Source organism: Triticum urartu, chromosome 3A, assembly GCF_056163025.1.
Source record: "Triticum urartu cultivar PI428250 chromosome 3A, HENAU_Tu73, whole genome shotgun sequence".
In the NCBI taxonomy this organism is placed as follows: Eukaryota; Viridiplantae; Streptophyta; class Magnoliopsida; order Poales; family Poaceae; genus Triticum; species Triticum urartu.
The window spans coordinates 406,606,560-406,628,250 of record NC_141875.1 but is presented as its reverse complement, the minus strand read 5'-3'; positions in this window follow the sequence as shown (position 1 = coordinate 406,628,250).

Sequence of the window (21,691 nt, the reverse complement as noted above, 5' to 3'; positions counted from 1 at the left end):
CGTCCGTGCCATCCCAGCTGGCTCTGTAGTCAAGGTCATCAAGGGCCTCGTGAGACGTTTTGGGGTCCCCGACCGCATCATCACTGATAGCAACTCGCAGTTCACTAGTAATCTCTTCTACTCATATTGTGCTAACCTTGGAACGCAGATCTGCTACGCCTCAGTAGCACACCCCGGGAGCAATGGCCAGGCCGAATGTGCCAATGCGGAGGTCCTGAAGGGCCTCAAGACCAGGACCTTCAAGAAGAAGCTCGAGGCCTGCGGCAGGGGCTGGCACGACGAGCTCCAGTCTGTGATGTGGTCGATCCGTGCCACCGCCACCAAGCCAACGGGCGAAACCCCGTTCTTCCTCGTCTATGGAGCAGAAACAGTCCTCCCTCATGAGGTCGAGCATCGCTCCGCACGGGTCCTGGTGTTTGATGGGACGCAGTAGGATGCCTTGCGGGGCATGGACCTTGTGCTGGGGGAGGAACGACGCCATGAAGCTACACTACGGGTGGCAAGATACTAGCAGGCGCTGCGGCGGTACCACTGCCGCAACGTCTGCTCCAGGACTCTTGAGGTGGGTGACCTCGTCCTGAGGCGGGTGCTCTCCAGGGAGGGGCTGCATAATCTCTCACCCATGTGGGAGGGCCCGTTCAAGGTCGTCCACATCTCCAGGCCTGGCGCCGCATGCCTGGAGACACAGGATGGGGTACCTGTCTAGAACGCCTAGAACATCCAACACCTCTGGAAGTTCTACCCATGAAGAAAGGCCCAGTGCCTGTGAAGAAGGCCCGGTGCGTGTGAAGAAAGGCCTAGTGCCTGTGAAGCAAGGACCGGTGCCTGTGAAGAAACGCCCAGTGCCTGTGAAGCAAGGCCCCGTGCCTATGAAGAATCGCCACCTGTGACACTCTCACGTAATAATGAATGGGGCTGTACATGCCCCAGAGCCTCAGGAGAGCCACCCTTGGGCCTCGGGGGCTCCCTCCCACGACGAGTGGCAGCACTTAGCTCCGCGCTGGTGAGAAGACGTCGAAGACTAGACTAGGTGCCGGACGCGGCTTTTCATTTGCTTTCCGAGGTTGGCTCGCCCCTCTTTTAATTGAAATTTGCTTTCTGGTGTCTCTTGCTGGTCTCGTTTTATCGCTTTCTGCCTTTGTTTCTGCCTTCGCCTCTTTGGTCGACCTGAACTCTCCCTCGCGTCCCTCGCGAGGCGGCCGAACAGGTACCTTCATGAGCTTCCTCCTTCTGTCTTTTCGCGAGGCACCCTCGTTCGAGCCCACAAGCTGGTGCACCTCTCATAATCCGTTCCCCACGAGTATCGCGACGCGAAGCATTGAGTCAAGGTCAACGGCGCCTATAGCCAAGCCCTAGGTGAGAGATAAACCTCTTAACGGTTTTTTTGCAGTTCCTAAGCGCATATCAGGTCAAGGAGGCCTCGACAGGAACTAGGAAGCGAGCGCCTCGTGAGGAGGAGGCCACTCAAAACAAGTCAAGCTAAGTTATCCCTGCATAAAACGACGATGTTGCGGCACGGCACAAGAACGACAAACATAACGTAACGATTGAGATCATAGTTCGATACACGCCCCTCTGGGGGCATTGTGGTTTCTTTCTGATGCAGGAAGGAAAAGAAGAACAAAATAGAAGCGGCGCCAACAGCGGTTCATGGGCGCAGGCCCCAGCGCCCTCCTGAGCTCAACCGGACTCCTCCTCGCACTTCACGAAGGCACGACGACGAGACAACCCTTCTCACGGGTACGGCGACGTGGGGGCTGGTCGTAGCCGCCACTGCTGGAGCTGCCATTGGGAGAAGAGCTGCCATAGACAGACGAGATGCGGTCCGCGCCAAGGGCGGGTTCGCCCTAATCCTCGTCGCGGCCGTCGCCAAGGCCGAGCACCTCCTCATCGTCGTTCACCTCTAGGCAGCACCCGACACGACGACCATCTTCCCCAAACACCCTCACATAGAGGGTCGCAGCGCCGTCGTACTTGAAGTGAAGGGTGCACCGCCTGCCAGAGCTACATTTCCCGCGGCGGAGACTGATGACCCACAAGTATAGGGGATCTATCATAGTCCTTTCGATAAGTAAGAGTGTCGAACCCAACGAGGATCAGAAGGAAATGATAAACGGTTTTCAGCAAGGTATTCTCTGCAAGTACTGAAATAAGTGGTAATAGATAGTTTTGTGATGAGATAATTTGTAACGAGCAATAAGTAACAAAAGTAAATAAAGTGCAGCAAGGTGTCCCGATCCTTTTTGTAGCAAAGGACAAGCCTGGACAAACTCTTATATAAGGAAAAGCGCTCCCGAGGACACATGGGAATATCGTCATGCTAGTTTTCATCACGTTCATATGATTTGCGTTCGGTTCTTTGATAATTTGATATGTGGATGGACCGGTGCTTGGGTGATGTTCTTACTTGAACAAGCATCCCACTTATGATTAACCTCTATTGCAAGCATCCGCAACTACAACAAAAGTATTAAGGTAAACCTAACCATAGCATGAAAAATATGGATCCAAATCAGTCCCTTACGAAGCAATGCATAAACTAGGGTTTAAGCTTCTGTCACTCTAGCAACCCATCATCTACTTATTACTTCCCAATGCCTTCCTCTAGGCCCAAATAATGGTGAAGTGTTATGTAGTCGACGTTCAGATAACACCGCTAGAGGCTAGACAACATACATCTCATCAAAATATCAAACGAATACCAAATTCACATGACTACTAATAGCAAGACTTCTCCCTTGTCCTCAGGAACAAACGTAACTACTCACAAAGCATATTCATGCTCATAATCAGAGGGGTAATAATATGCATAAAGGATCTGAACATATGATCTTCCACCAATTAAACCAACTAGCATCAACTACAAGGAGTAATTAACACTACTAGCAACCTACTAGCACCAATCCCGGACTTGGAGACAAGAATTGGATACAAGAGATGAACTAGGGTTTTCAGATGAGATGGTGCTGATGAAGATGTTGATGGAGATTGCCCTCTCCTGATGAGAGGAGCGTTGGTGATGACGATGGCGATGATTTCCCCCTCTGGGAGGGAAGTTTCCCCGGCAGAACAACTCTGCTGGAGCTCTAGATTGGATCCGCCAAGGTTTCGCCTCGTGGCGGCGGAGTTTCGTCCCGAAAGGTTGCTTCTTATTTTTTTCTTGATGAAAGACTTCATATAGGAGAAGATGGTCATCGGAGAGCCACCAGGGGGCCCACGAGGTAGGGGGCATGCCCTAGGGGGGCGCCTCCACCCTCGTGAGCAGCGTGTGGGCCCCCTAGTCTTCATCTTTGGCAAGGATTTTTCATTATTTATTATAAGGTATTCCGTGGAGTTTCAGGACTTTTGGAGTTGTGCAGAATAGGTCTCTAATATTTGCTCCTTTTCCAGCCTAGAATTCCAGCTGCCGGCAATCTCCCTCCTTATGTAAACCTTGTAAAATAAGAGATAATAGCCATAAGTATTGTGACATAATGTGAAATAACAGCCCATACTGCAGTAAATATCGATATAAAAGCATGATGCAAAATGGACGTATCAGAGGCCTCAACCGCAACCCAGGAAGCCCTGCCGTAGCAGCCGTCCGCCTGTAGCCAAAGCCCGCCATGACCTGAGGCTAGCAGCTCATCGGCGAAGAAGCGCGGGAGCTGAAGCCAGTTGCCGATCGGGTCGTCCGACCAGACGACGAACTCCGGTAACATCTCCGCCGAGTGGAAGCGTGGTCGGGGAGGCCACGCGACCATGACACGTCTCCCTTCATCAACGGGGTCGCCACAACTGGAGCGACCCCTGCCACGCGAAGCAGCACCACCACAGCCGCGCGGAGCCGCGGTGGGGGTTGCAGTGTGCTTGCGGGGACGGCCGCGTCCACGCTTGGGCACCGGAGAGCCGGGCCCCTCGCGAGGGGCCTTCCCCTTCTCCGCGACGGTGAACCTCCTCGATGGCGCCATTGGTGGCAGGAGAGGAGCAAGGAAGGAGGAGAAAGCGGAAGAGGAAGAGGAAGGATGGGTGACAGGGGCTCCGCCCCCCTCCCGTTTATACCAGGAGAAGGCCAACCAGCATCCCCCACGGTCACAGGTAATGATGGTTTTCCTTGCATGTCGCAGGGACATGTCACGTCGGGCAGTTGCCGAGGCAGCGTGAGGAAGCGGAGAGGCCCATGACTAATCAACCGCCACGCGTTGACCGAGGCCGCAGGCTATTGGGGCCCGCGATGCTCCGCACTTGACCCTTGGCTTCGCCTTGAAGCCAAGCCCGAGCGCGCCTTGGGCCCGGGGGCTACTCTTGGCGTTCTGGGAACGGGGGTCCCCAGACTTGCCTGCCTGCGGCCCACGGTGTGGCTTTGCTAGCAGGCCCGTACGGCCCATCTTCATCAACAAGGAATCAAGACCCTCACGAGGGGCCAAGCCTCGTGAGGCGGACGATGCAAGACCTCCTCAGGAGGGGCCTCACCAGGCTGGCTCGTGAGGGGCGAAGAGTTCAAGGCCAGGCAAACCTCGCAAGGTTCTCGTGACGTAAGCCATGACGATTGAAAACCAGGCGGGCGCTAGCGTGCGCAGCGTCCTTGTTTCCTCTTTGGTGCTAAGGGGGCAAGCGCAGGCGCGGAGTACTGAGGCATCCAGCAAAGGTTTCCATATTGGTGCAACGAGACCAAGACCAGAAGGACGACAAGACGGAGGTCACCGTGGAGCCCAAGACGGCGTCACCACCAGAGCCTTTTGCAGGCGAAGACTGCTTTTGTCAGGATAGCTTGTACTAGCTGTCCCCTTTCAAATTGGCCATTGTTGGCTCCCTTCCCGCTCAATATTTGGGGAGAGGACCAAGGCCTCTATAAATAGGACTAGCCACCACCGTAGCTAGGGGAGAGAGATCTTAGATTGGAGCCACCACATCCTTGGCAGCACACCCACCAAGCACAAGAACACCTCAACCTCAGGAGGCTGTTCTTCCCCTTGTACTGTTTGTCTTCAGCCCAAGAGGCAATCCACCACCAACTCACTGGAGTAGGGTATTACATCACAACGGTGGACCGAACCAGTATAGATCTTGTGTCCTTTGTGTTGCGAGTTCGTCGAGTTAGTTCCGGAGGTCTGGGCTAAGTTAGGATGCAGATCAATAGGGGGGGAGATCTTCGTGCACACTCCAGTGTTTGAACCTTAAGGGTTTTGCCAGAACCCGTGATCCGACAGATATAAACCCCATCTTTTTATCCTTGATGGCAACAATACAATATGTGCCTTGCTGCCCCTGCTGTCACTAGGAAAGGACACCGCAAGAGTGAACCCAAAGCTAACCACTTCTCAAATTGCAAGAAAGATCAATCTAGTAGGCCAAACCAAACTGATAATTCGAAGAGACTTGCAAAGATATCAAACCATGCATATAAGAATTGAGAGAAGAATGAAATATTGTTCATAGATAATCTTAATCATAAACCCACAATTCATCGGATCTCAGCAAACACACCGCAAAAAGAATTACATCGAATAGATCTCCAAGAACATCAAGCAGAACTTTGTGTTGAGATCCAGAGAGAGAGAGAGAGAGAAGAAGCCATCTAGCTAATAACTATGGACTGGAAGGTCTGTGGTAAACTACTCACACATCATCGGAGAGGCTATGGTGTTGATGTAGAAGCCCTCCGTAATCGAATCCCCCTCCGGCAGATCGCCGGAAAAGGTCCCCGGATGGGATCTCACAGGTACAGAAGGTTGCGGCGGTGGAAAAGTGGTTTTGTGACTCTCCCTGATGTTTTCAGGGTATAAGAGTATATATAGGCGAAAGAAGTAGGTCGGTGGAGCTATGAGGGGCCCACGGAGGTGGGGGCGCGCCTACCCCCTGGGTGTGCTGCCCTACCTCTTGGCCTCCTCGCTGCTTCCTTGACCTCCACTCCAAGTATCCTGGATTGTGTTTGTTCCAAAAAAGATCCTCGTGAAGGTTTCATTCCGTTTGGATTCCGTTTGATATTCCTTTTCTGCGAAACACTAAAATAGGCAAAAAACAGCAATTTGCACTGGGCCTTTGGTTAATAGGTTAGTCCCAAAAATAATATAAAAGTGCATAATAAAGCCCATTAAACATTCAGATAATATAATAGCATGGAACAATAAAAAATTATAGATATGTTGGAGACGTATCAAGCATCCCCAAGCTTAATTCCTGCTCGTCCTCGAGTAGGTAAATGATAAAAACAGAATTTTTGATGTGCAATGCTACCTAACATAATTTTCAATGTAGTTCTCTTTATTGCGGAATGAATGTTTAGATCCAAAAGATCCTAGACAGAAGTTTAATATTGACTTAAAAAAATTTCAAGCATGCTAACCAAGCAATTATGCCTTATCAAAATAACATAGCCAAAGAAAGCTTATCCCTACAAAATCATATAGTTTGGCCACGCTTCATTTTTGCCACAAAAAATGCTCCCATCATGCACAACCCCGATGAAAATCCAAGCAATTGTTTCATACTTTAGCCTTTTCAAACTCTTTCAACTTTCACGCAATATATGAGCGCGAGCCATGGACATAGCACCATGGGTGGAATAGAATATGATGATGGAGGTTGTGTGAGAAGACAAAAAGGGAGAAAGTCTCACATTGACGCGACTAATCAATGGGCTATGGAGATGCCCATCAATTGATCTCAATTCAAGGAGTAGGGATTGCCATGCAATGGATGCACTAGAGCTATAAATATATGAAAGCTCAACAAAAAACTAAGTGGGTGTGCATCCAACTTTCTTGGTCACCAAGACCTAGGGCATTTTTGAGGAAGCCCATTATTGGAATATACAAGCCAAGTTCTATAATGAAAAATTCCCACTAGTAAATGAAAGTGACAAAATAGGAGACTCTCTATCATGAAGATCATGGTGCTACTTTGAAGCACAAGTGTTGAAAAAGGATAGTAACATTGCCCCTTCTCTCTTTTTCTCTCATTTTTTTCTCTCTCTTTTTTTGAAGAACTTTCCTCACATGGGACAATGTTATAATAATGAAAATCATCACACTTTTATTTACTTACAACTCAAGAATTACAACTCGAAACTTAGAACAAAATATGACTCTATGTGAATGCCTCCGGCGGTGTACCGGGATATGCAATGAATCAAGAGTGACATGTATGAAAAAATTATGAAGGTGGCTTTTCCACAAATACGATGTCAACTACTGACCATCGAAAGCAATATGACAATGATGGAGCATGTCATAATAAACGGAACGGTGGAAAGTTGCATGGCAATATATCTCGGAATGGCTATGGAAATGCCATAATAGGTAGGTATGGTGGTTGTTTTGAGGAAGATATAAGGAGGCTTATGTGTGATAGAGTGTATCATATCACGGGGTTTGGATGCACCGGTGAAGTTTGCACCAACTCTCGAGGTGAGAAAGGGTAATGCACGGTACCGAAGAGGCTAGCAATGATGGAAGGGTGAGAGTGCATATAATACATGGACTCAACATTAGTCATAAAGTACACACATACTTATTGCAAAAATATAGAAGTCATCAAAACCAAGCACTACGCGCATTCTCCTAGGGGGGTAGATTGGTAGGAAAAGACCATTGCTCGTCCCCGACCGCCACTCATAAGGAAAGCAATCAAAGAAAACCCCATGCTTCAAATTTGTCACACAATGTTTACCATACGTGCATGCTACGAGACTTGCCAACTTCAACACAAGTATTTCTCAATTACACAATTACTCCACTAGCACGACTCTAATATTACCATGTTTATATCTCAAAACAACTATCAAGTATCAAGCTTCTCATAACATTTAATGCACTCTATATGAAGTTTTTATTATACCCATCCTGGATGTCTATCATATTAGGACTAATTTTATAGCCAAAGCAAATTACCATGCTGTTCTAAATCTCAAAATAATATAAGTGAATCATGAGAGATCAATAATTTATGTAAAATAAAATCACCACTGTGCTCTAAAAAGATATAAGTGAAGCACTAGAGGAAAATTATCTATCTCAAAAGATATAAGTGAATCACATAGAGTATTCTAATAAATTCCGATTCATGTGTGTCTCTACCAAAAGGTGTGTACAGCAAGGATGATTGTGGTAAGATAAAAATAAAAGACTCAAATCATACAAGACGCTCCAAGAAAAACACATATCATGTGGTGAATAAAAATATAGCCTCAAGTAGAGTTACCGATAGATGAAGACGAAAGAGGGGATGCCTTCCGGGGCTTCCCCAAGCTTAGTATTTTGGTTGTCCTTGAATTTTACCTTGGGGTGCCTTGGGCATCCCCAATCTTAGTCTCTTGCAACTCCTTGTTCTGAAATCCATCAAATCTTTACCCAAAAACTTGAAAACTTCACAACACAAAACTCAACAAAAAATCTCATGAGCTCCGTTAGTATAAGAAAACAAAACACCACTTTAAGGTACTGTAATAAACTCATTCTTTGTTTATATTGGTGTTAAACCTACTGTATTCCAACTTCTCTATGGTTCATACCCCTCGATACTCGCCATAGATTCATCAAAATAAGCAAACAACACACAAAAACAGAATCTGTCAAAAACAGAACAGTATGTAGTGATCTGTAGGTTTGGAATACTTATGTAACTCCAAAAATCCTGAGAAATTAGGATGTCCTAAATAATTTGTATATTGATCTACTGCAGTTGGAATCAGTATTTTATCGTTCTCTGGTAAACAACTAAAATTATTCTCATGAGCGCATACTTTCTATTTTTTCAGCACGATCAAATAACAATCATCCAAGAAGATCCTAAATGCTTTACTTGGCACAAACATTAATTAAAACATAAAAAACACAATCATAACAGAGGATAGATGATTTATTTATTACTAAAGAGGAAAAAAAGCAAGAAACAAAAATAAAATTGGGTTGCCTCCCAACAAGCGCTATCGTTTAACGCCCCTAGCTAGGCATAAAAACAAGAATAGATCTAGGTATTATCATCTTTGGTATGCAATCCATATGTGGCTATCATAATAGATTCATAAGATAATTTAATTTTATTTCTAGGAAAGTGTTCCATGTCTTTCCTTAACAGAAATTGGAATCTAACATTTCTTTCTTTCATGTCAATGATTGCACCAATCGTTCTAAGGAAAGGTCTACCAAGAATAATAGGAAATGTAGGATTGCAATCTATATCAAGAACTATGAAATCTACGGGCACATAATTCCTATTTGCAACAATAATAACATCATTGATCCTTCCCGTAGGTTTCTTAATGGTGGAATCCGCAAGATGAAAATTTAAAGAACAATCATCAAATTCACGGAAACCTAGCACATCACACAAAGTTTTTGGAATCGTGGAAACACTAGCACCCAAATCACATAAAGCATAGAATTCATTATCTTTAATATTAATTTTAATAGTAGGTTCCCACTCATCATAAAGTTTTCTAGGAATAGAAACTTCTAGTTCAAGCTTTTCTTTATGGGATTGCATTAAAGCATCAACGATATGTTTAGTAAAAGCTTTGTTTTGATCATAAGCATGAGGAGAATTTAGCAAGGATTGCAACAAGGAAATAAAATCTATCAAAGAGAAATTATCATAATTAAATTCCTTGAAATACAAAATAGTGGGTTCATTGCTATGTAAAGTTTTGACCTCTTCAATCCCACTTTTACCAATTTTTGCATCAAGATCTAAAAACTCCGAATCATTGGGACACCTTCTAACTAAAGTTGACTCATCTCCAGTCCCATCTTTATCAAGATTCATATTGGCAAACAAAGATTTAAAAGGAGACACACCAATCACTTTTAGATCTTCATCATTATTATCATGAAAATTAGAAGAACACGCTTTCACAAAGCAATCTTTTTCAGCACGCATCCTAGCGGTTCTTTCTTTGCACTCATCAATGGAAATTCTCATGGCTTTGAGAGACTCATTGATATCATGCTTAGTCAGAATAGATCTAAGTTTTAAATAATCAACATCAAGAGAAATTCTATCCATGTTCCTAGCCAACTCATCAATCTTAAGCAATTTTTCTTCAAGCAAAGCATTGAAATTCTTTTGCGAATTCATAAATTCTTTAACACTAGTCTCAAAATAAAAGGGCATATTATTAAAATTTCCATAAGAGTTGTTGTAGGAATTACCATAATTACTAGAGGAATTACTAGGAAATGGCCTAGAATTAAAATTTCATCTATACGCGTTGTTACCAATATTGTTCCTACCAACAAAATTCACATCAATAGATTCATTATTATTCTCAATCAAAGTGGAAAGAGGCATATCATTAGGATCATAAGAAACACTCTCATTAGCAAACAAGTTCATAAGTTCATCCATCTTTCCACTCAAAATATTAATCTCTTCTATCGCATGAACCTTTTTACTAGTAGATCTTTCGGTGTGCCATTGAGAATAATTAACCATAATATTGTCTAGGAGTTTAGTAGCTTCTTCTAAAGTGATTTCCATGAAAGTGCCTCCCGCGGCTGAATCTAAAAGATTTCTAGAAGCAAAATTCAATCCAGCATAATTTTTTTGTATAATCATTCATAAATTCAAACCATGTGTAGGCCAATTACGTATCATTAATTTCATCCTCTCCCATGCTCGTGCAACATGCTCATGATCAAGTTTCTTAAAGTTCATAATATCATTTCTAAGAGATATGATCTTAGCGGGAGGAAAATACTTAGAGATAAAAGCATCTTTGCACTTATTCCATGAATCAATACTATTTTTAGGCAAAGAAGAGAACCAAGTTTTAGCACGATCTCTAAGTGAAAAAGGAAATAGCTTCAATTTAACAATATCATTATCCACATCTTTATTCTTTTGCATATCACATAAACCAACAAAGCTATTTAAAATGGGTAGCAGCATCTTCAATAGGAAGGCCAGCAAATTGATCTTTCATGACAAGATTCAGCAAATCAGTATTAATTTCACAAGATTCAGCATCGGTGAGAGGAGCAATCAGAGTGCTAATAAAATCATTATTGTTGGTATTGGAAAAAACACATAAGTTGGTATTATCTTGAGCCATCGTGACAAACAATCAATCCAACACATAATCACACAGGAGGCAAGCGAAAGGAGACGAATGGAAAAATGGCAAATGGGAAAGAGGAGAATAAAACAGCAAGGGTGAAGTGGGGGAGAGGAAAACGAGAGGCAAATGGCAAATAATGTAATGCGAGGGATAAGAGTTTGTGATGGGCACTTGGTATGTCATGGCTTGGCATAGGTCTCCCAGGCAACGGCGCCAGAAATCCTTCTTGCTACCTCTTGAGCATGCATTGGTTTTCCCTTGAAGAGGAAAGGGTGCTACAGCAAATAGTGTAAGTATTTCCCTCAGTTTTTGAGAACCAAGGTATCAATCCAGTAGGAGACTACACGCAAGTCACCTAGTACCTGCACAAATAAACAAGAACCTCGCAACCAATGTGATAAAGGGGTTGTCAATCCCTTCATGGTCACTTACGAAAGTGAGATCTGATAAAGATAATAAGATAAATATTTTTGGTATTTTTTTGTATAGATTGAAAAGTAAAGATTGCAAAATAAACAGTAAACTAGAATTGTAGATCGGAAACTTATATGATGTAAAGTAGACCCCGGGGCGATAGGTTTCACTAGTGGCTCCTCTCAAGATACATATATTACGGTGGGTGAACAAATTACTTCCGAGCAATTGATAGAAAAGCGCATAGTTATGATGATATCTAGGCATGATCATGAACATAGGCATCACGTCCGTGTCAAGTAGACCGAAACGATTCTCCATCTACTACTATTACTCCACACATCGACCGCTATCCAGCATGCATCTAGAGTATTAAGTTCATTAGAACAGAGTAACACATTAGGCAAGCTGACATGATGTAGAGGGATAAACTTAAGAAATATGATATAAACCCCATCTTTTTATCCTCGATGGCAACAATACAATACTTGCCTTGTTGTCCCTACTGTCACTACGACAGGACATCGCAAGATTGAACCCAAAGCTAAGCACTTCTCCCATTGCAATAAAGATCAATATAGTAGGCTAAACCAAACTGATAATTCAAAGAGACTTGCAAAGATATCAAATAATGCATATAAGAATTCAGAGAAGAATCAAATATTGTTCATAGATAATCTTAATCATAAACCCACAATTCATCGGATCTCGGCAAACACACCGCAAAAAGAATTACATCAAATAGATATCCAAGAACATCGAGGAGAACTTTTTATTGAGATCCAAAGAGAGAGAAGAAACCATCTAGCTAATAACTGTGGGCCCGAAGGTCTGTGGTAAACTACTGACACATCATCTGAGGCAATGGTGTTGATGTAGAAGCACTCCCTGATCGAAACCCCCTCCGGTGGATCACCGAAAAAGGTCCCCAGATGGGATCTCATGGGTACAGAAGGTTGCGGCGGTGGAAAAGTGGTTTCGTGACTCTCCCTGATGTTTTTAGGGTATAAGAGTATATATAGGCGAAAGAAGTAGGTCGGTGGAGCTGCGAGGGGCCCACGAGGGTGGGGGCGCACCTGCCCCCTTGGCATGCCGCCCTACCTCGTAGCCTCCTCGTTGCTTCCTTGACCTCCACTCCAAGTCTCCTGGATGCGTTTGTTCCAAAAACGATCCTCGCGAAGGTTTCATTCCGTTCGGATTCCGTTTGATATTCCTTTTATGCGAAACACTGAAATAGGCAAAAACATCAATTTGCACTGGGCCTTCGGTTAATAGGTTAGTTCCAAAAATAATATAAACGTGCATAATAAAGCCCATTAAACATCCAAAACAGATAATATAATAGCATGGAATAATCAAAAATTATAGATACGTTGAAGACGTATCAAGCACCTCTTCCCATTGCAGGATAAATAGATCAAGATGGCCAAACAAAACCCAAATATCGGAGAAGAAATACGAGGCTATAAGCAATCATGCATAAAAGAGATCAAAGAAACTCAAATACTTCCATAGATATAAAAAGATAGATCTGATCATAAACTCGAAGTTCATCCAATCCCAACAAACACACCACAAAAAGAGTTACATCATACGGATCTCCAAGAGACCATTGTATTGAGAATCAAACGAGAGAGAGGAAGCCATCTAGCTACTAACTATGGACCCGAAGGTCTACAAAGAACTACTCACGCATCATCGGAGAGGCACCAATGGAGGTGGTGAACCCCATCCGTGATGGTGTCTAGATTGGTTCTGGAGGTTCTGGACTCTGCGGCGGATGGAATTGATTTTCGTCGACTCCCCTAGGGTTTCTGGAATATTGGGGTATTTATAGAGCAAAGAGGCGGTCCGAGGGGCACCCGAGGTGGGCACAACTCACCAGGGCGCGCTTGGGACTCTTGGCGCGCCCTGGTGGGTTGTGCTCTCCTCGAAGCACCCCCAGGCGCAGCCTTGGCGCATTAGGTGTCTTCTGGTCCATAAAAAATCTCCGTAAAGTTTCGTGGCATTTGGTCTCTGTTTGGTATTGATTTTCTACGATGTAAAAAACATGCAAAAAAAGCAACTAGCACTTGGCACTATGTCAATAGGTTAGTACCGAAAAATGATTATAAAACATCCAAGATTGATAATACAACAGCATGGAACAATAAAAAATTATAGATACGTTGGAGACGTATCAGCATCCCCAAGCTGAACTCCTACTCGTCCTCGAGTAGGTAAGTGATAAAAACAGAATTTTTGATGTGGAATGCTGCCTATCATGTCATATCATATTCTTTTCTTTATAGCATGGACATTTGGACTTTTATATTGTTCAAAGCAATAGTCTAGTTTTGAGATGATAACTTAAATACTCAAGCATATCAACAAGCAACCATTTCTTTCAAAATGTCAACACTAAAATAAGCTATCCCTGACCCATCATGCTCAATCATTGATCCATTCATGAAACACACTCGCATATTAACTACAATGAATGCTCAAGTACGATCATAGTGCCTCCTAGTTGGTGCTTTATAAGAGAAGATGGAGACTCAAATTCAAAATAAAAATTGCATAAAGTAAAAGAAAGGCCCTTCGTAGAGGGAAGTAGGGATTTGTAGAGGTGCTAGAGCTCAAAGTGAAAAACTTAGAGATAAAAACATTTTGGGAGGTGTATCCATCCCACCAACGAAAATGACTTAGAGTTCCTAACACTTTCCATTCTAGACATATCATAGGCGGTTCCCATACAGAAAATAAAGTTTATTCCTTTTTCCACCATGCTTTCACTTTCCATGGCTAACCATATCCACAAGAGCCTTCCATACCAACACTTTCCAAGGAATTTATTATTTGACAACATAAAGTAAATTCATTTTTTATTTCAGGACTGGGCATCCCTAATACCTTTGCCTTACTCTCGTGCAATGACAAGTGAATAAACACTCAATGTGAGAATAACACAACTAGCATGGAAAATATTAGCCACCCCTCACCGCTCCGCGAGCGAAACAAACACACAAAAGAGAAGTTTATTTTGAAAATTAGAGATGGCACATACAAATTTGCTTAGAACGGCAAAAAAATACTGCATAAAGGTAGATATAGTGGACACATGTGGCAAAACTGGTTTAAAGGTTTTTGGATGCACAAGTAGTGATCGTACTTAGTGCAAAATGAAGGCTAGCAAAAGATTGAGAAGCGACCAACCAAGAAATGAATAATCTCATAAGCAAGCATTAAGCATAATTAACACCGAATAATGCACAACAAGTAGGATATAATTTCATTGCATAATTATAAACTTTCGTGCTTGCATAGGGAATCGCAAACCTTAACACAAATATTCTTACTAAAGCATAATTACTCATCAACATAACTCACATATCACATCATCATATCTTATTAAAGCATAATTACTCATCAACATAACTCACATATCACATCATCATATCCCATTGCAAGATAAATAGATCAAGTTGTCCAAACAAAACCTAAATATCGGAGAAGAAATACGAGGCTATAAGCAATCATGCATAAAAGATATCAAAGAAACTCAAATAATTTCATGGATACAAAAAGATAGATCTGATCATAAACTCGAAGTTCATCCGATCCCAACAAACACACCGCAAAAAGAGTTACATCATATGGATCTCCAAGAGACCATTGTGTTGAGAATCAAACAAGAGAGAGGAAGCCATCGAGCTACTAACTATGGACCCGAAGGTATACAAATAACTACTCACGCATCATCGGAGAGGCACCAATGGAGGTGGTGAACCCCATCCGTGATGGTTTCTAGATTGGTTCTGGTGGTTCTGGACTCTGCGGCGGCTGGAATTGATTTTCGTCGACTCCCCTTGGGTTTCTGGAATATTGGGGTATTTATAGAGCACAGAGGTAGTCCGGGGGGCACCCGAGGTGGGCACAACCCACCAGGTCGTGCATGGACCTCCTGGCGCACCCTGGTGGGTTGTGCTCTCCTCGGAGCACCCCCGAGGCACAGCCTAGGCCCATTAGGTGTCGTCTGGTCCATAAAAAATCTCCGTAAAGTTTCGTGGCATTTGGACTCCGTTTGGTATTGATTTTCTGCGATGTAAAAAACATGGAAAAAATAGCAACTGCCACTTGGCACTATGTCAATAGGTTAGTGCCAAAAAATGATATAAAATGATTATAAAACATCCAAGATTGATAGTATAACAACAAGGAACAATCAAAAATTATAGATACGTTGGTGACGTATCACCAGCTCGGCGGTTTTACCATGGGCGCTCGCTCGGCCCTTAAGCCAACAGCGGCCCCCACAATCACCAAACACCATCTCCGCATCGCCCTCGAACACTCCGATAAGATGGATCCGACAGATATCTCGTCCTTGAACGAGTTGCTAGATCACATCGCCACTGTGGGGCTTGCAACATACTATGATCGGATCGGGCTTAAACCCGATCAGAGTTAAATCAAGTCCCCATTGATCACCCATCTGGTAGAGGCCGTTGAGGAACGAGCTGAGAACGCTTATTCCCCCCAAGTTAAGAACCAGCTATGTTCGGATTTCCGAGCCCTTTGAGCCGGATACCCATCCTCGAGAAGGGACTTCATGTCCTCTGAACATAGGATCAGACATTGAGCCCGAAAGTCTCCTGGACCCTCCTGGTCCTAAACTGGTGACCTTGGAGATTCTTCAAGCTCTGGATTCAATCCTAGGTTAGGATTCGGGTTTTAGCCCACCCACCCACCACAATCAATATTCCCCGAGTAATTCAGGCCCTCCACACATATGTGACCTAATATATGTACGACAGCAACCTCAGGAAACGGTCCATCTGTAGGATCGTAAGTATGTCTAGAGGGGGGTGAATAGACTACTTGACCAAATAAAAATCTAGCCTTTTCCCAATTTTAAATCTTGGCAGATTTTAGCAACTTAGCACATGTCAAGCAATCAACCTACACATGCAAATCTAAGAGTGTAGCAGCGGAATGTAAATCATTGCATATGAAGGTAAAGGGGAGGAGTTTGGAGGGAGCAAACACAATGTAGACACAGAGATTTTTGGCGTGGTTCTGATAGGTGGTGCTATCGTACATCCACGTTGATGGAGACTTCAACCCACGAAGGGTAACAGTTGCATGAGTCCACGGAGGGCTCCACCCATGAAGGGTCCATGAAGAAGCAACCTTGTCTATCGCACCATGGCCATCACCCACGAAGGACTTGCCTCACTTGGGTAGATCTTCATCAAGTAGGCGATATCCTTACCATTACAAACTCCTTGGTTCAACTCCACAATCTAGATGGCGGCTCCCAAGTGACACCTAACCAATCTATGAGACACCACTCTCCAAAAGGTAATAGATGGTGTGTTGATGATGAACTCCTTGCTCTTGTGCTTCAAATGATCGTCTCCCCAACACTCAACTCTCTCTCTCTCTCACACACACACATACACACACATAGAGATTTGGATTTGGTGGAAAGATGATTTGAGTGGAAAGCAGCTTGGGGAAGGCTAGATATCAAGATTCTTGTGGTTAGATTGGAATATCTTGGTCTCAACACATGAGTAGGTGGTTCTCTCTCGGAAAATGAATGGTAGAAGTGTAGGCACATTCTGATTGCTTGTAGGATCGAAAGTATGTCTAGAGGGGGGTGATTAGACTACTTGACCAAATAAAATCTAGCCTTTTCCCAATTTTAAGTCTTGGCAGATGTCGGTGTCAAAACCGGCGGATCTCGGGTAGGGGGTCCCGAACTGTGCGTCTAAGGTGGATGGTAACAGGAGGCGGGGGACACGATGTTTACCCAGGTTCGGGCCCTCTTGATGGAGGTAATACCCTACGTCTTGCTTGATTGTTCTTGATGATATGAGTATTACAAGAGTTGGTCTACCACAAAATCGTAGAGGCTAAACCCTAGAAGCTAGCCTATGGTATGATTGTGTGTTGTCCTATGGACTAAACCCTCTGGTTTATATAGACACCAGAGGGGGCTAGGGTTACACAAAAGTCGGTTACAAGGGAGGAGATCTACATATCCGTATTGCCAACCTTGCGTTCCACGCCAAGGAGAGTCCTATCCGGACACGAGACGAAGTCTTCAATCTTGTATCTTCATAGTCCGAAAGTCTGGCCGAAGGATATAATCCGGCTGTCCGGAGACCCCCTAATACAGGTGAGGGAGTCTTGGATTAGGGGGTGTCCAGATAGCCGGACTATACCTTCGGCCGGACTCCTGGACTATGAAGATACAAGATTGAAGACTTCGTCCCGTGTCCGGAAGGGACTTTCCTTGGCATGGAAGGCAAGCTTGGTGATAAGGATATGTAGATCTCCTACCATTGTAACCGACTCTGTGTAACCCTAGCCCTCTCCGGTGTCTATATAAACCAGAGGGTTTTAGTCCGTAGGACGAACATACATTCATACCATAGGCTACCTTCTAGGGTATAGCCTCTCTAATCTCGTGGTAGATCTACTCTTGTACTACCCATATCATCAATATTAATCAAGCAGGACGTAGGGTTTTACCTCCATCAAGAGGGCCCGAACCTGGGTAAAACATCGTGTCCCCTGCCTCCTGTTACCATCTGCCTAGACGCACAGTTCGGCACCCGCTACCCGAGATCCGCCGATTTTGACACCGACATTGTTGCTTTCATTGAGAGTTCCTCTGTGTCATCACTTTTAGGCCCGATGGCTCCCCTGATCATCAACGATGATGCGATCCAGGGTGAGACTTTTCTCCCCGGACAGATCTTCGTATTTGGTGGCTTTGCATTGCGGGCCAATTTTCTTGGCCATCTGGAGCAGATCGAAAGCTACGCCCCTGGCCATCAGGTCAGATTTGGAAGGTTGAACTACACGGCCGACCTCCGCAGAGACTTGATCTTCGACGGATTTGAGCTACAGCCGAGCACGCCACACTTTCACGATGGGCATGATCTAGCTCTGCCGCCGAACAGTGCCCTGGAGGCCGCACCCGCATCAGCTCCGACCGTTAATTCGGAGCCAACTGCACCAATCGAGGATGGGTGGTTGGACACCGCCTCGGGGGCTGCAATCTCTATGGCGATCGAGCCGAACACCAGCCCTATTCTCTGCGAAGCCCGTGACTCCAAGGAGCTGGACTCCTCTCCAGACTTCGAGCCCTTCGCGCCCCTACCGATCGAACCCGATTGGGCGCTGATCATGGAGTTCACCGACGCGGACATCTTTCAGCACTCGCCCTTCGGCGATATTCTGAATTCACTAAAGTCTCTCTATTTATCAGGAGAGCCCTGGCCGGACTATGGTCAGCAAGGTTGGGATGCGGATGATGAAGAAATTCAAAGCCCACCCACCACCCACTTCGTAGCCACTGTCGATGATTTAACCGACATGCTCGACTTCGACGGTATGGACGCCGATGCAGGAGACGATCAAGAACCAGCGCCTATAGGGCACCTGAAAGCCACCTCGTCGTATGATATATACATGGTGGACACCCCAAAAGAAGGCAATGGCGATGGAACAGCGGAGGATGACCCCTCCAAGAAGCAGCCTAAGCGCCAGCGTCAGCGGCGCCGCTTTAAATCCCACCAAAGCAATAACGGTGATTCCGGCACGGGATATAATAACACCCCAGACAGTGCCGAAGACAACCACCTCCAGCAAGATTCAGCACAGGAGGATGGAGAAGCCAGCCCTCATGAGAGAGCGGGAGACAGAGAGGTCGAGGACGATAATTATATGCCTCCCTCCGAAGACGAGGCAAGCCTCGACGACGACGAATTTGTCATGCCAGAGGATCCCGTCGAACAAGAGCGTTTCAAACGCAGGCTTATGGCCACGGCGAGCAGCCTCAAGAAAAAACAGCAACAGCTTAGAGCTGATCAAGATTTGCTAGCCGACAGATGGACTGAAGTCCTTGCGGCCAAAGAGTATGAACTCGAATGCCCCTCCAAGAGCTACCCAAAGCGCAGGTTGCTACCCCGATTAGAGGAGGAAGCACCTAAACCTACATCACCAGCGCATGATGCGGCCGACCGGCCACCCCGTCGCCGCAACAGAGAGGCCTCTCGGCCCTCCACTCAAGCCGCACCCCGGCGTCGCTCAAAAAATACCAAGGAACGGGAAAACGTGCCAGACCTGCGAGATATATTGGAAGACAAGGCAAGGCAAACAAGATCGATCTACGGATCGCGTGGGCACCCCACGGCATGAGACAGTAATCGTCACTCCAGATACAGTAAATCCGGCCGGGCTGAACACAATAGACAAAGCTCGTTTGAGCTGCGTCGTGATATAGCCCAATACAGAGGCACCGCACACCCACTATGCTTCACAGATGAAGTAATGGATCATCAAATCCCCGAGGGTTTCAAACCCGTGAACATCGAATCATACGATGGCACAACAGATCCTGCGGTATGGATCGAGGACTATCTCCTTCATATCCACATGGCCCGCGATGATGACCTACACACCATCAAATACCTCCCACTCAAGCTTAAAGGACCAGCTGCGTCGTGATATAGCCCAATACAGAGGCACCGCACACCCACTATGCTTCACAGATGAAGTAATGGATCATCAAATCCCCGAGGGTTTCAAACCCGTGAACATCGAATCATACGATGGCACAACAGATCCTGCGGTATGGATCGAGGACTATCTCCTTCATATCCACATGGCCCGCGGTGATGACCTACACACCATCAAATACCTCCCACTCAAGCTTAAAGGACCAGCTCGGCATTGGCTTAACAACTTGCCAGCAGAATCAATTGGTTATTGGGAGGACCTGGAAACCGCATTCCTTGACAATTTCCAAGGCACTTATGTGCGACCACCAGACGCCGATGACCTTAGCCACATAATTCAGCAGCCAGAGGAATCGGCCAGACAATTCTGGACACGGTTCCTAACCAAGAAAAATTAAATCGTCGACTGTCCGGACGCAGAGGCCCTAGCAGCCTTCAAGCATAACATCCGTGACGAGTGGCTTGCACGGCACCTAGGACAGGAAAAGCCGAAATCTATGGCAGCCCTCATGACACTTATGAACCGCTTTTGCGCGGAAGACAGCTGGCTAGCTCGCTGCAATAACATGACCAAGAGCTCTGGTAATTTGGATACCAAGGACAATAGTGGCAGGTCGCATCGCAACAAGCAAAAGCGCTGCATTAATGGCGGCAATGTTGAGGATACGGTAGTTAATGCCGGATTCAGAGGCTCTAAGCCCGGTCAGCGGAAAAAGCCATTCAAAAGAAATACTCCGGGCCCGTCCAGTTTGGACCGAATACTCGACCGCTCATGCCAGATACATGGCACCCCCGAAAAACCGGCCAATCACGCCAATAGGGATTGTTGGGTGTTCGAGCAGGCAGGCAAGTTAAATGCCGAAAGCAGAGACAAGGGGCTGCATAGCGATGACGAGGAGGAGCCTCGGCCGCCGAACAACAGTTGACAGAAAGGTTTCCCCCCACAAGTGTGGACGGTGAACATGATATACGCAACCCACGTCCCCAAGAGGGAGCGGAAGCGTGCGCTAAGGGACGTATACGCGATGGAGCCAGTCGCCCCAAAGTTCAACCCATGGTCTTCCTTCCCAATCACTTTTGATCGAAGGGACCACCCCACTAGCATCCGTCATGGCGGATTCGCTGCATTGGTTCTAGACCCAATTATTGACGGATTTCACCTCACTAGAGTCCTTATGGATGGCGGCAGCAGCCTGAACCTGCTTTACCAGGATACAGTGCGGAAAATGGGCATCGATCCCTCGAGGATTAAACCCACTAAAACGACCTTTAAAGGCGTCATACCAGGTGTAGAGGCCAACTGTACAGGCTCAGTTACACTTGAAGTGGTCTTCGGATCTCCGGATAATTTCTGAAGCGAGGAGTTAATCTTCAACAGTCCCATTCCGCAGTGGCTATCACGCACTGCTCGGGCGAACCGCATTTGCCAAGTTCAATGCGGTGCCGCACTATGCATACGTCAAGCTCAAGATGCCAAGCCCTCGAGGAGTCATCACGGTCAATGGAAACACCGAACGCTCTCTCCGAATGGAGGAGCATACGGCGGCTATCGCAGCGGAAGTACAAAGCAGCCTCTCAAGGCAATTCTCCAGTCCGGCCATTAAATGTCTGGACACTGTCAAGCGCGCCCGGAGTAACCTACAACAAGACCGCCTGGCACGTTTCGAGCAAGCGTAGGAATGCGGCCCCAACCCCAGCCCTCGCGAACTTGCGAAACCAGTGT